Here is a 15425-nt window from a genome sequence, read left to right on the forward strand (position 1 = left end):
TATTATTTCAAACAGCCGTGACCTGCAGTGCTCTGAATACAGCCGGGCAGCCCCCTGCTCTCTGCCCAGCTGTCAATGACTGTCACCCCTGCAGTTTCCGCTCCAATTCTTCTCAACGCTTTCACCTCAGCCCGCCCCCCCCCCTTTAATCATGTGCGGCATCATGTGTAATGGGTACTATGGTGTGCGGCATCATGTGTAATGGGTACTATGGTGTGCGGCATCATGTGTAATGGGTACTATGGTGTGCGGCATCATGTGTAATGGGTACTATGGTGTGCGGCATCATGTGTAATGGGTACTATGGTGTGCGGCATCATGTGTAATGGGTACTATGGTGCCATCAAGCAAGAACACCTAGCAATGAGCACGTAGGTAAGCAGCACTTATGTGGCAAATATGTAATGGGCATTACGGTTTGTTATATAGTATGTAATGGGCATCATGATGTGTGGCACAATGTGTAATGGGCATTATGGTGTGTGGCCTTATGTGTAATTGGCATTACGGCGTGTGGCTTTATGTGTAATGGGTATTACGGAGTTTGCTAAAATGTGTAATGGGCATTACTGTGTATGGTCTAAAGTGTAATACCACACCCTTTTTTGTGATGCCACGCCTCCTTCCTATGAGGCCACGCCACCTTTTTGCCGCGCGGCTACGCCGCGCAAAGGTTCCCCTGCTGTTATGTCTACATCTGGGACCACCCATTACCATAATTCTAGATTCGCCTATGGTGGCCAATGTGTTTTGCCCTGTGGGGATCTTAGGGTGTGCCTTGGCAATTTTAAAGTCTTATTTAGTGTGCCGCAAGGTAAAAAGGTTGAAAATCACTGTCGTAGACCAAGGGTGGTGGCCAAAAAGATGAGGAAGTACCAAAAGATTCACTCACACAAATAAACTCAGCTGTGTAAAGTAAATAATGGCTTTTAAAGCACAAATAAAACCTAGACATAAATGATTGTACTGTACCACATGACAGCAGCATGCATGCTTCCTGCAGGGGGGAATTACAGAGTAGTTATGTGTAGAATGCACACACTAGATTCCTCAGTCTGTGAATATACGGCCAATTAAGCTATTTAGATTAGAACGACTCCACTGTAATTAGCTGAAACGAATGCCCCGCTTCAGCTGCCTGTGGGCTTCCTATGGGTCTGACTGCCGCCTGTGCCCGCCGGTTCTGACTCTGCATGAGGCCAACGTGCCCATGTCCCCCACGACGGCGGCCGCACCGCAACGGGAGGGGGAGCGGGAGCGCCGCGGTAGCAGCGCAGTCTCCCAGCAGCGCGGCGTCACCACCACAGTGAGACTCCGCCGCCACCACCATCATCCTCTCGCGGGATCTCGCCGCCATATTCGCCCTACTGCTATTGCTGTTGCCAGTATTTTGGTTTCGCCTCCTGCCTGGAAGCGGAGGAGTCAGCGCCCCACAGCCAGCAGCGCTGCTGCCAGAGGAGGGACCGCTGCGTTCCGGGCCCTGCTCTGACGTCAGGGGCCCTTGGTTCCGCCGGCGGGGAGCACTGGACTGGGCCGGGCAGGACCGTAAGGCCGGGCGGGCGCCGCTGCCGCAGAGACGGGGAGGTGACGGTGGGACTGCCGGGCCGGGGCAACAGAAGCGGCGCTCGTCCCCCTCCTGCGGGACAGAGTTGGCTGGATCGGGGGAACTGACGGAGGGGAGCCGCGGCAATCACGCCGGCCCCTAGCCAGAGCTGGCGGCGGAGGAGGCGGAGGCTGAGAGGTAAGGCTGAGTACGGGAGAGTGGGGCCTGGTGGCCAGAGAGATGGGCCCGGGCCTGGTTGGGGGGCTCCGGCTCCAGGCCTGCTGTCACTGTGAGTCCGGTCTCCGTGTCACACTCACCTGAGTGCCGGGGGGAGTGCGGCTGCGGCTGTGCTGTGGAACAGATAACAGATAGCGCTACATTTATTCTAAATGTGCTTATTGTCTGTCCAAGTGTTTGTGTCCTGTGTTCTGGTGCAGCCTGAGTTCACACTGGGCCCACATTATGCTGCGTTTTGAGGGTTTGGCTCTCATGTTCCCTATATATGCAGCCATAACTCGTCTCCTCTTCTGAATATATGTACCAAGTCTCGCAAACATTTTGTGTATTTAGTTGTGTGAGCTAGAAATCCTGTGCGCAGCACCTGGATGTGACTTTGTACTATATCAGCTGCTTATTCTATTCCTGTACAGGTCTGTCATGTGCTGGAGGCATTTTTATCAGTAATACAGTATAGGTTTTTGTTATTGTGAGCCCCATACGCACAAGACAATTTTGTCAACAATTTCTCTTGAACTCCCAGGCTAAAGATATATCATTAACAATACAGTGTAGTGACTTTTTTGGGTCCACACACCGTACACCCGGTCAATTAAATTTAAAATTGAGCTGCCGGACACATCAATGACACCCAGGAGTGCACATTGTTAATGATATTGAGCGTACACACTGAAAGATATTACTTTTCAATATTGTTCAGAAGGGCTAAAATTATTAATAGCTTTTGTAATATAGCTTACAACTTTTACTCTTTCAGCTCAACAGCCGCCAATGCAAATGGGTGGACGATGAGAGCTAATGTGTGCTCCCACTAGTATTACTAGCATATGAGCAGCGGGGTGGACAGATTTCCATAGCATCCTGCTATGGAAAGCCGTCCACCCCTACAAAAATCGCTTGGATGGGTGAAAATTGCTTAGTGTGTATGCACTTAGTGATATTTAGTCCTGCTATTTGTACTGTGTGTACATGCTGGACAAAGACGCATATTCATGGTACAGAATATGGCAGAAATGTCATTCAGATTGGATGTTTTATATATATAGAAAACGTTCTTTCAGTGTATATACTTTTCAACTGTATGGTCATATTTGTTATTAATAATAGTGCTTGGATGTTCTACTTGCTGACATTGTATTACACTGGCTGCTGTGTGGTTCAGCACTAATTTAGTGCTAGGATACCCAGTATTGTTTTTCCATTTACATTGTGTATTGATATACCTGTATTCTGGTGGAATCGATGCAATAAAGAATACAGTATCTATCCTTATGTATCAATGCCTATATCCCTATAGATTGTAAGCTTGCGAGCAGGGCCCTCCTACATTTTAACTGTCTGTAAATACCCGGTTTGTTGTATCACGGCCTCCTTTGTAAAGTGTAACGGAATATGCTGCGCTATATAAGAAACTTAATAAATAAAATATCAGACTCAAAATAAAATATAATGGTTCCTTAAGTAATTGAGATTTGACCACAGTAAACCTTAAATGTTCTCTTATAAGTCTTTTCTGTGGCTTAAGTTACTAACACCATTGAATATCCATAACTGTAGGCCAGGGGTGGACAAACCTGTCCTCAAGATCTACCAACGGTGCATGTTTTCCAGGCAACCTGTGGATCTATAGTAGGAATGAATGCAGCATGTTTTAAAATGTGACAGTAAAGGCCCCCATACATTAGTCCGACTTGTCCCAAGGACAAGTCGGACCTGATTTCACCCTGCAGCTCCCTGGGAGGGGGACACACGATTAGGCACTTGATGTGCCAAGGTTTGCATATGATAAATCGCATGGATTTATCATATGTGGTCCCCGGGGAGCTGCAGGAGGAGGGAGTCGTGCGGGGGATGACAATGGGCGGGGGATGCCGGCTATAGAGAGCAGGGGGAGGCTGCATAGGGAGCCGGGCAGGAGGAGGGTGACAGCGGGAGCAGCGCGCCGGGCAGGGAGGATGCCGCTGGCTGCCGGGCAGTGGCGGGAGCCGGGAGGAACACAGATAACTTGAAAGAAAAAAAAAAGCCCATACAGAATGGGAGGTCTCAGCCAATCAATGGCTTGCTAGTCATCTGTATGGGATTTTTTTTTCAAGTTAGTGTGTTCCTCCCGGCTCCCGCCACTGCCCGGCAGCCAGCGTCATCCTCCCTGCCCGGCGTGCTGCTCCCGCTGTCACCCTCCTCCTGCCCGGCTCCCTATGCAACCTCCCCCTGCTCGGCTCTCTATAGCCGGCATCCCCAGCCCGCTGTCATCCCCCGCACGGCTCCGGGGTTGGGCTGCACATAAGAAAATCTTATGTGCAGCCCGTCCGACCTCCCAACCCCGATCCGATGCGCACGGGACCGCGCATCGGATCGGACGGGGTGTCTGCAAGTGCGATTTGGGCCGATTTCACGGCCCGATTCATCCGAGTGAAATCGTGCCCAAATCGCATAGTGTATGGGGGCCTTTAGTAATGACTACAGCTGTGCACCAGCTAGGTAACCTGGAAGACGTTGCTGTAGTTGTCATAAACCTCTTCCCTTTTTTTTTTCACAGAATCTGGGAAGTCTGTAATCATTTAAAATTAATATAGAGATATAGGAACTTTTTAGTGAACTCCAGTGGCTTTCTGTGTTAAACACTGTTGCGTCATTTATTTATTTATTTATTTATTTACCGTTTCTTATATAGCGCAGCAGATTCCGTTGAGCTTTACAATGGTAGACAGTGATAAAACAAACTGGGTAACAGACAGACTTGGAGGTAGGAGAACCCTGCTGCAAGCTTACAATCTATAGGGATATAGGAGGGAAATGCAAGGGACAGGCATCAGTAATCGCATAGCAGTCCCACCAAGTTACAAGTCCAGAAGGGAAGCTATATAATACATAAGTGCCTCAGAGGGTTATGCATGTACTGTAGAATTTAAATATGATAGGCTTACCTGAAGAGGTGAGGGTACTTCTGTAGTTTCATGGCGCCGTGCTACTTCCGGGTTCTACGCTCGCCACGAAATATGTCAAAAAAAGTAACTTAACTCCATGCCAACATGGATAGTTCATACCCCCACTATCCATGTTGGCATGGAATTGATTTTAAATAGCGTGGCGGTGACGGTGTCGGCGGTCAGTGTCGGCGGTCCCTCGGCGGTCCCTCTGGCGCAGGGGAAAAGACCCTATGATTGCCGGCGCTGCCGCTGCTGTATCTCCCCCCGGCGGCCGGTCCTTGCGGCGGATGGACAGTCAGTGTCGGCGGTCCCTCTGGCGCAGGGGAAATAGTACTATTTCCCCTGCGCCAGAGGGACCGCCGACACTGACTGTCCATCCGCCGCAAGGACCGGCCGCCGGGGGAGATACAGCAGCGCCGGCAATCATAGGGTCTTTTCCCCTGCGCCAGAGGGACCGCCGACACTGACCGCCGAGGGACCGCCGACACCGCCATCCGCCGCAAGAGATACAGCAGCGGGGGAGATACAGCAGTGGCAGCGCCGTGTCAGGCTGGCCGCTGACAGGTACCCCATCTGTAGCCGCAGGGACCCCCCTCCTCCCGCAGCACCCGGGGACAGGGGGGGGGGGGGAGCCGGGCAGGGGGAGTTGAGCAGCCCAAAAAAAACCCCATACAAATAAATGAGGCCACTGATTGGCTGAGAGCTCTCTTAGCCAATCAGCAGCCTCCCATATGGGCGCCGCTGATTGGATGAGAGAGCTCTCAGCCAACCATTTGCTGCCCAGTCATTTGTATGTTTTTTTTTTTTTTCTTTTAAATTCGCCCAGTTCCCCTTCCTGCTTCTCCCGACGCCTCTCCGTATCCCCAGCCTCCCCGATCCGGTGAAATCGAGAGAAACAGCTCCTGCGACCATTAGGAGGCTGAACACGGGATCGTGCACCCGGCGATTTATCGCTGCAGCGCAAACAAATCGCTGGCAATATGGTTGCTCAGCAACTATATTGCCAGCGATATTGCACTGTGTGTACACAGCTTTAGCCAAAATCTCCCAGTTTTTCTCCTGCTTAGTCAAAATTGTCTAGCATAAAATGCTTAGCATAAATAGACTGTGCAGGCAAGGCAATTTTGACTAGATCGTAGACTATAATTACTTAGACAATCTCCAGTGCATCTTGCTAAATCTCTCACAAAATTGCTTAGTCAAAATTGGACATTAGCCGATATCTCACCAGGTGTACAGGGCTTTACAGTATATTTTGTCACTTGCTGATTGTATCAAAGCATGTTTATAAATAATACAAATGAATAGTAACATGGGCTATACATAATGCAGGCGGTTCTCTGACAGCAATCTGTTTGGCGCAGGCCACCAATGTATGCGTTACCACCACCGCCCACCAATGTATATTTTGTTACAGTGGCAACGTATGCATTGCTTGCACAGGTGAATGGATTTCTCCCTACGTGCACGGCTGCAAATAAAATCATAGCTGTGTATAAGGGCAGGATTTTCGGACGGGCAGGGTGGCATGTAGTGGCGTTTACCTGATCACTGGTCTCCGAATATATACAGCTCAGCAACCAGTTCTGAATCAGGCCCCAAGAACAGAAATGCACTGAATAAAATGACCCCTGCTCCCGTTCTTGGAATTCAAACCCAGACCACTATGTGAATAGTCTTTTATAATGAAATATGTTAAGGACCAGTTTATAAACACGCCTCCAAAATAAAGTTTTGCAAAAGAGAGAAAAACCTTTCTAAGTTTATTTATCAAAGTAATCAGACCAGCTGGTGCTGTTTTCAGCGACACTGATGACAGTTATAAGAAAAGTCTTGCTGCTTGCCAGACCACTCAGTTGGCTGCTGCATGCACATTGGATACCTGGTTCTGGCTTCCATTTCCAGATACTGGCAATAGGCATTACTAGGGCTTTTATATAGTGTTCCTGCTAGGCTGTTTTAGCGGGGCACTGCGCCCTTGTGCCCCTCTGGCAGTGCCCCACTAAAACAGCCTGCCCCCTACTCCTCTGATGGTACCGGGGAAGCCTGGCGCCACAGTAGATAGTGATGCACGGTGCTTCCCTGCCAGTGCAGAGCCTTCGGGGCGGCTGGCCGGGCCCGCCCATTTTCTTCACGGTGCGGCCCGGGCATACCCCTTTTATGACATCAGTGGCTCGGGACCGCCCAGAACAGTGGCATCGGCCCGGTCCGCCCCCCTGATGCTACCCTTGTGCAGCGGCGCCCTGCCCACCCCTGTTCCTAGAAGGAGCACTGATTATATATGTAGAAGCTTTTAGCTTCTAAAGCAGGCATGTCCAAACTGTGGCCCTCCAGCTGAAACTACACATACCATCATGCCTTGCCATAGTTCTACTTGCTAACAGCAAAACTGAGGCAAGGCATGATGGGACTTGTAGTTTCCCAACAGCTGGCCATCGTTTGGACATGCCTGTTCTAAAGTGACCCCTGAATATAAATTATGGGACTCTGTGGTAGATGTATTATCCAGGCCCTGATTGTGCATTGACTGGTTGGATGTGCATTGACTGGTTGGATGACCCAGATGTTATCAAACTCTTTTATAACAAATGTGTACACTGTGTTGAACTCTGCATATTGGAAGAACAATGGTGGAGGCAGCAATTGGGGGAGCTGTACTCTGTGGTGGGGTAGATGTGGTCACATAGACATCTACAGCCAGTGGTGGATAGGTAATTCTACTTGGGGAAACCAATGGAATCCAGTTGGCTTATAAACTGCAGACGGTGCTTTAAAGTCTAGGTGCACAGACACTAGAACGTTTTTTTTTTTTTGCCTATCGGACGATTTTTACTGATCTGCAGATTTAGCAAAAGATCCATAGGAACGCACATCGGATCTTAATATAAATCTTTGGTAAAATGTGCGCTTACCTGAAATCTATTTTCTATTTTCCTTTCTAGTGTGTGGGCACCTTCAGTGTTATCCTTCTGCAGGTATTAAGAATTTTTTTTAATACAAAGAAGCAGCAGTAAATCAGGAATTTATCTTGGTAAATCTGTGTTTTTAAAACATGTTAAACCTCAAATTTCACAGTATTTTATGTTTCAGCTGCCTGCCCATAGTTTGCTAGTAGTGATCAAGCTAGATTACATTTTTTATTTCATGTTCTACTGCTATTATCCATTTTTGTTTTCTTTTCGGAAATACCATGCCAACCAACCTTGATTTAAGGAAAAATAAAACATTTGTTCATGTAAAAATAATTTCCAACCTAGCAACACACAAACATTGGCCTGATCTCGTACTCTAAAGAGTGCACACCTGTGATTACAGTATTTATTCTTTGCAATATGTCTTTGTATTGTAGAAAACAAAGTAGTTATTGACCTTGGGAAGGAGGCTTAGTTAGTTTGCATGGTTGCACACAAATTGCTTAACTCTAGCCCTTTTGTGTATTTCAATGAAGTGTTGGATGCAACCGGCTGTTCTCAATATCATTTGGAATATACACTAGGAGACAGCACAGACTAAAAATCTAATTGATCCATCATCTTAGGGCAGTATTCAATGAGGCGGATTCGCCATGTTCTACGGCGAATGTGTGCTATTTTTGTGCTCTAAGGTGAATCTTTTTACTGAAAAAGTGATTCACCCTATTCAACGTGCACTATTCGCTGACCGCGAACAGTGAATGCTGTTCACTGGTCGCAGGTATTATGAATCACCGTCGGGGGCAGCAAGCCTCTGCGGCATTGAATAGGGCAACATGGAGGACTGGCAGCGAATGCTCCAGCCCTTCGGAACACGGCGACTGTGCAGTGAATCCTAAACAGTATTTGCTGCACATGCCGAGTATTCTCATTGAATACTGCCCTTAGTATTGACCTGTCATTGCAGAAGCCTCCTATATTGATTTGATAAAGCCCCATACACACGGGGCGACTTAAAGGCCAGTGCTGAGCAATGCCCTTGCTGTGTGTGCTGAGCGATCTGTTCTGAGCATTGTTTTGCCTATGCTTATAGGCAAAGCACTGCGATCTAAGTTGGATAGACCTTGCATGCACTTTCTTTCCCTGCTTGCGATGCGCAGGACAGCGCATCGCCATTGCTATAGGGTGTACATATGGAGCAATGTCTGTGTGTGAATACATTGGTGTACCAGTTTTTAAAAATGTGTTCATTTCTCTATCATGCAGCAGGTGACACTGGAAATCACATTGCGGTTTAGAGTTGGGAATGCTGGGAGCTAGGCACTACTAATTCGATTAGGGAAGGCTGGCTCCTCCCCTCTAAGACCCATCAGCCCCCAGTTAGAAAATTGTGCCCAGGGAGCTGGTCACCTTTCTACCTGCTCCTGCAGGTTGTTCATTTTCTATAGAAGTCTGCCTCTGCAGAATACTATCTCTTAAAGAGAATACAGAGCCCTTCCGTGCTTATTTGAAAACTTGGGTCCGGGTCTTCTGCGCCCCTGGTTCATGGACTAGGCTGTTGGTCAGGGCCTCCCAAAAGGTGCCTGCCCAGACGTTTGTGCTCCTGCCAGCCCTACTCTGCAAAGGGACTGCCAGCCACTCAAGCGGTAGTAGCCTAGGGGTAAGTGATTTTCCCTTACAAGCCTCCTCCCTTAGCTGCCGCCGTTTCATGCACATCTTGTTTTCTCGCCCGCTGGCCAGAAGCGACACCACAGCGGTTGCCTATGTGAACCGTCAGGGGGGCACGAGAAGCAGGATGGCCATGGCAGAGGTATCCAAGATTCTACAGTGGGCAGAGAGCAGGCAGGTGATTCTCACCGCCGTGTTCATTCCAGGAGTCAAAAACCTGGAGGCAGACTTTCTCAGCAGAGAGGATCTCCATCCAGGAGAGTGGACACTACATCCCGAGGTGTTTCTGGAGCTCACAGATCGCTGGGGAACTCCCGAGGTAGATCTGATGGCATCTCGAAAAAATCATCAGCTTCCGAGATGTGGCAAGGACAAGGGATCCACACGCCATAGAGACCGATGCCCTAGCAATTCCGTGGACATTCAGCTTCATGTACCTGTTTCCTCCTCTTCCACTTCTGGGTCAGGTTCTAAAAAGGTTGAAAAGAGAATCCGTCCAGGCAATTCTAATTGCCCTATTTTTGCCGCGCAGAAGTTGGTTCTCCGACATTCAGCAACTTTTGGCGGACGAAACTTTTCCTCTTCCTCATCGACACGACCTTCTACAACAGGGTCCGTTCCACCATCAGAAGTTGTCGTCCCTCCATTTGACGGCGTGGCTCTTGAGACCAAAGTTTTAAGAGCAAGGGGAATTCCAGGTTCAGTCATCCCGACGATGTTAAGGGCTCGTAAACCATCCTCGGCGGCTCACTATCATCGCATTTGGCGTGCCTATGCAGACTGGTGTAGATCTCAGTGATGGCCTTTCAGAACTTTTAAGTTGCCCAGGATGTTGTTATTCCTCCAAAGGGGCTTGGACGCTGGTCTGCGTTTGGATCTCTGAAGGTGCAGATCTCAGCGCTATCCATTCTTTTTCAGAGGAAGGTAGCGGTCATCCCAGAGATCCAGACTTTCCTACAGGGGGTAGTACGGGTTCAGCCTCCGTTTGTCCCGCCGACACCTCCTTGGGACCTAGCCTTAGTCCTATCTTTTCTCCGGTCCAGGACATTTGAGCCTCTAGAGGAGGTACCTTTTGAAGTTCCTCATTTTGGAAGACAGTGCTACTGCTGGCTTTAGCATCAGCCCGCCGAGTGTCTGAGCTCAGCGCCTTATCTTGTATCTTATCTTCCATGTGGATAGAGTGGAGTTGTGGACACATCCGTCTTTTCTTCCGAAGGTGGTGTCAAAATACCACGTGAATCAGCCCATCGTGGTTCCAGCTTTTCGGAGTGATTCTCCTTCTCAGTCTACATTGGATGTTGTTCGGGCTCTCAGGATTTATGTGTCAAGGACATCATCTATCAGAAAGTCACATTGTCTCTTTGTTCTTTATGACGCATTCCGCAGAGGATGGCCTGCGTCGAAACAGACTTTGGCTAGGTGGATACGTCTGACCATCGCACAGGCGTATGTGCAGGAGGGGAAGACGCCATCATCAACCTTGAAGGCGCATTCCACTAGATCTGTGAGTACATCTTGGGCCGCTCAGAGGAGCCACGTGGTCATCAGTGAACACTTTTTTTTGTTCGCTTTTACCAATTTGATACTTTTGCTTCTTCCTCTATGACCTTTTGGCCATCTTGTGTTGCAGGATCCACAGAGCTCTCCCACCCGGGGCATGGTCTTTGGAACCTCCCCAATGTGATTTCCAGTGTCACCTGCTGCATGAAAGAGAAAATAGGATTTTGGTACTTACCGATAAATCCATTTCTCTGAATCAGCAGGTGACACTGGATGCCCTCCCAGCTCTGGAGTTTTTCCTGCCTTTTGTGTTCTTTCGTGCAAGTTCGGTTTTCGTTTTTTAAGTATGATTTGATGAATGTTTGTTATCTCAGTGAACTAGTTACTGTTACCATCTCCTCTAGTAGGACAATTTCCTAACTGGGGGCTGATGGGTCTTAGAGGGGAGGAGCCAGCCTTCCCTAATCAAATTAGTAGTGCCTAGCTCCCAGCATTCCCAACTCTAAACCCCAATGTGATTTCCAGTGTCACCTGCTGATTCAGAGAAATTGATTTATCGGTAAGTACCAAAATCCTCTTTTTTTAAATACACAACACTGATTAGCCATGAGCTCTAGTTAGGTTTATTTAAGTTCCGAGAGTCCTACAGCTCCCACATATATAACAGATGTGTCCTCATACATCTTTGTTACAGTGCAGCCAAACAGCGCTTTCTGGCATGTCTGCTCCCATGTAACGCTGCTAGTGTCAAATGTCTTTTTATTTTGCTAAAAATGTTTCCCAATCATGAGAGCTTTCTTTTTTTAAAGAGGAGGAGCTGACATGAGTAACACAGAAGGGGTAGAAGTGAGCATAAACAGAAGGTTAGTGTGAGAGATGGTTGTAGTGAAGAGGTGGGTGTGGAGAGTCTGATCAGGAGGGGTAGAAAATTCTAGAGAAGGAGCACAACAGCCAAAATCTTGGGGTCAGGAATGGTAGGATGTAGGCCAGGCATTCCCAACCATGGTCCTCAAGGCACACTAAAGCCCCGTACACACGGGGGAGATATATTGCTCAGCCAAATATTGCTAGCAATATATGACTGAGCAATATATTGCTCAGTTTATCCTTTTCATCAGCGACCAGAGATGGTCGCTGATGAAAGGGAACCTCTGCCGGGGGGGGGGGGGCAGCAGAGGTAATCAGCTGGTCGCAGGAGCAAGCTCCTGCGACCAGCGATCATAAGGGGGCTAAAAACGGGAGCGCGCACCTGGCGATTTATCGCTGGTGTGCACTCCAATCACTGGCAATATGGTCGCCAGTGACCATATTTCCAGCGATTTCAGCCCCTATCGCCCTCATGTGTACACAGCTTCACAGTGCAGGTTTTAGTGATATCCAGGCTTGAGCACAGGTGACTTAATTAGTACTTTAGGGGCAGATTTATTAAGCTTGGAGAAGAGATAAACTGGAGATAAAGCACAGCCAATCAGCTGTGTTTGAAAAAGACAGTTGGGAGTTGATTGGCTGGTGCTTTATCTCCTTTTACCTTTTCTCCGCTTTATCTCCAGTTTATCTCTTCTCCAAGCTTAATAAATCTGCCCCTTAGTGTTTCTGATTGAACCATTTGTGCTGAAGCCTGGATATCACTAAAACCTGCACTGTTGGTGTGCCTTGAGGACCGTGGTTGGGAATGCCTGATGTAGGCAGCAGCATTGGGGATAGATTGGACTGGAGAGGTGTTTCTCAGGGAAGTCAGCTAGGAGGAGATTACAGTAGTACAGTCTGGAGATGACTAGTGAGTGGATTAGGTAATTTGTAGCATCTTGGGTGAGAGGGTCTGATCCTGTAAATATTTTTTGGGTGGAAACGGCAGGACTGTGGGCCTTATTCAGATTTGTTAGCAGAGCTACAATTTTTGCAAATGGGCAAAACCATGCTGCACTGCAGGTGGGGCAGAGATAGTTGGATTTGGGTGAGTCATTTATGTGTAGGGCAGGCATGTCCAAACTATAGGAATGCTAAAACTGGCAAGGCATGCTGGGATGTGTAGTTTCACAACAGCTGGAGGGCCATAGTTTGGACATGCATATTGTAGGGTAAATACTGGCTGCTTATTCTTAAACTGGGTACACACTATAAGATTATCTTTCGGTACTCTTTACTTAGATGGGCGCCCGTCGTGGTGATCGCGGGTACATTTATGTCTGGCCGCGACGCGATGCCCGCGATTTCCCATTGAAACCCATGTTAAACATGGAAATCGTGTCGGTCGCGTCGCGGCCGGCCATAAATGTACCCGCGATGCCCGCGACGCGATGCTCCCGATTTGCCATAGGAATCAATGTTAAAAGGCCCGATGGACACGATTTGACTGTTAAATGCCTCAATGGACCCGATTTGGCCATAGGAATCAATGTTAAATGGGCCACAGAGGCCAAATAAGCACAATTAACCCTTAAATGTCCCCCCAAATTTTTAACGCCAACCCGAAGCATGGCGAGCGGCGGCGGTACGCGTCCTCCGACCTTTTCATGCCCTACTATCCACTAGGGCGTGGAGTGAGAATAGAATAGTGTGGCGAGCGTAGCGAGGCGAGCGCACGCGGATACCTTCACAGTTATACGCGTCCCCTCGCGGGCTTCACAGGTGTCCGTGGCGACGCGGACACCTGTGAAGCCCGCGAGGGGACGCGTCTACCTGTGAAGGTATCCGCGTCCCCTCGCGGGGCTCGCTGCGCTCGCCACACTATTCTATTCTCACTCCACGCCCTAGTGGATAGTAGGGCATGAAAAGGTCGGAGGACGCGTACCGCCGCCCCTCGCGGGCTCGCTGCGCTCGCCACGCTTCGGGTTGGCGTGGATCGTGGGGTGGCGTTAAAAATTTGGGGGGACATTTAAGGGTTAATTGTGGCTATTTGGGCTCTGTAGCCCATTTAACATTGATTCCTATGGCCAAATCGCGGGCATTCGCAAATCGCGATCAATCAACCTTTTTAACATTGTTCCCTATGGGAAAATCGCGGTCATCGCGGGTCGCAGATTTTTATGTACCCGCGATGACCGCGATTTTTACCCCCGACGCCCGCGATTTCAATCGCGGTCGCCCATCTAGGTAAAGAGTACCTATCTTTCCAATATGACTGGTTGGAATGAAAATCTGGTAATGTCTGGGAACAAATTACAATGAACTATGCTCCCAAAAGCTGGAATATGGACAAAAGCATTGGCATAAATCAAAAGGCTTTAACAAATGAGTCTGACTGTTTTTGTCTGTTTTCCATGTTTAGGAGCAAACTGTTAATTGTCATTTGCTCCCAGAAATTACCAGATTTTCATTCCAAGCAGGCTGATTGGAAAAAAATCGTAGTGTGTAGCCAGCTTTATTTACAATGCAATTTTTAGATGTGTAGATGGACCACGTTGCATCTGTTCTAGTTCTGTATGCTTTTTCCCGACCAGCAATCCAATGGGAGCTACCCGCTTTGCCCTCAGACATCGGCGTTCACCTGCCCCTCTCTAACATGGGCAGAGGAAGCAGCAACCCTAATTCTGCATTGTTAGCGGGAACCTTGGAGACGGTACACAGCCAGCGGCCAGACACGGAGGGACCCGATTCCTAACCTCGCAATTCCACTCCACTCGTAGTACCTTTTTTCACTAGCTAAGCTAGTGAGAATATAAAGCGCTTCTGAGATAAATAGAACCACGGCTATTTAATAAAATTAGCTTTTTTAATAAAAAAGAGAAAGATAATTATCCACATAAAAAACGCACACAATCTCCCATATTGTATGCAATAATCAAATTAATTCCCATATAAAAATGCAAAATGTATGAGGCTTGGTATAGCTCATGTCCATCACTCTTGTGCTTAGTCTAAGGCAGTAACTAGGATTAGTCGATGGAGGATGTTCTTTCTACAGAATTGTATTTCAACAATTTCTATATAATGGATGTTATAGAAATTTTCAGTAGTTCATCTTGTTTTTGTTTGGAGGGACATTAGTGGTAGTATCCCCAGTAGTAAGTACTCCTAGATGGTGCCTGTATCTGCTTTTCCAAGTCTTGTCACTAGAGTGATCCATTCACATGCTGGGCATCAGTGCTGTATGCCTTAACCCCTTGGGTGGTATGCCCGAAAATTTTTCAGGCACAGCTGCGCTGCCACAGCGGGCTGTCCCGGAAAATTTCCAGGCATGCCACAAATATGGAAATACGGGTGGAGGGATGGCGCTCTCTATATGTGATATGTGCAAGCTGCTGGTCTCCAAAACTGGAGGGAGGCCGCCCTCCAGAAGGTATGTGGAAAGAAAAACTTTATGGAGTCCTGCGCTAAAGACAAAAGATGTGCAGTAGTCTGGGTATGGTGGGTAAAATAGTAGGATTTTTATTACTAATACACGCTATGGACAGTACGGGTATGGGTAACCCAGTGAGAATGAACATATAATGTGTCCGCACCAAACAGGGTGTGTAGCAACCGAATGTGCAACAACCTAATGATGCGAACAGGCAATCAAAAAAAAAAAACAACAACAACAACAAATAAACAAATGAACAAAAAAAAAAAAATCAATGCAAAAAGGGGGGGGGGGGGGGGGGGGAGAGAGAGAGTGAGTATGTCCAACAGTGAAAGTAAATGAGGCAAGAATCCGGA

At 48.1% G+C, this 15425-nt stretch overlaps 1 protein-coding gene across 2 annotated transcripts in view; it reads left to right on the forward strand.

Annotated features, from left to right (window-relative positions):
• Positions 1–1228: 1228 nt before the first annotated feature.
• The window catches only part of TAB2 (TGF-beta activated kinase 1 (MAP3K7) binding protein 2), a 62855-nt gene continuing 48658 nt past the window's right edge, over positions 1229–15425 (forward strand). For both annotated transcript variants that reach the window (XM_083176519.1, XM_083176521.1), the window contains exon 1: positions 1229–1741. The gene's annotated coding sequence lies outside the window, so the exon portion shown is untranslated. The remainder of the gene's footprint in view (positions 1742–15425) is intronic.

Source organism: Crinia signifera, chromosome 3 (assembly GCF_055691185.1).
Source record: "Crinia signifera chromosome 3, ASM5569118v1, whole genome shotgun sequence".
NCBI lineage: Eukaryota > Metazoa > Chordata > Amphibia > Anura > Myobatrachidae > Crinia > Crinia signifera.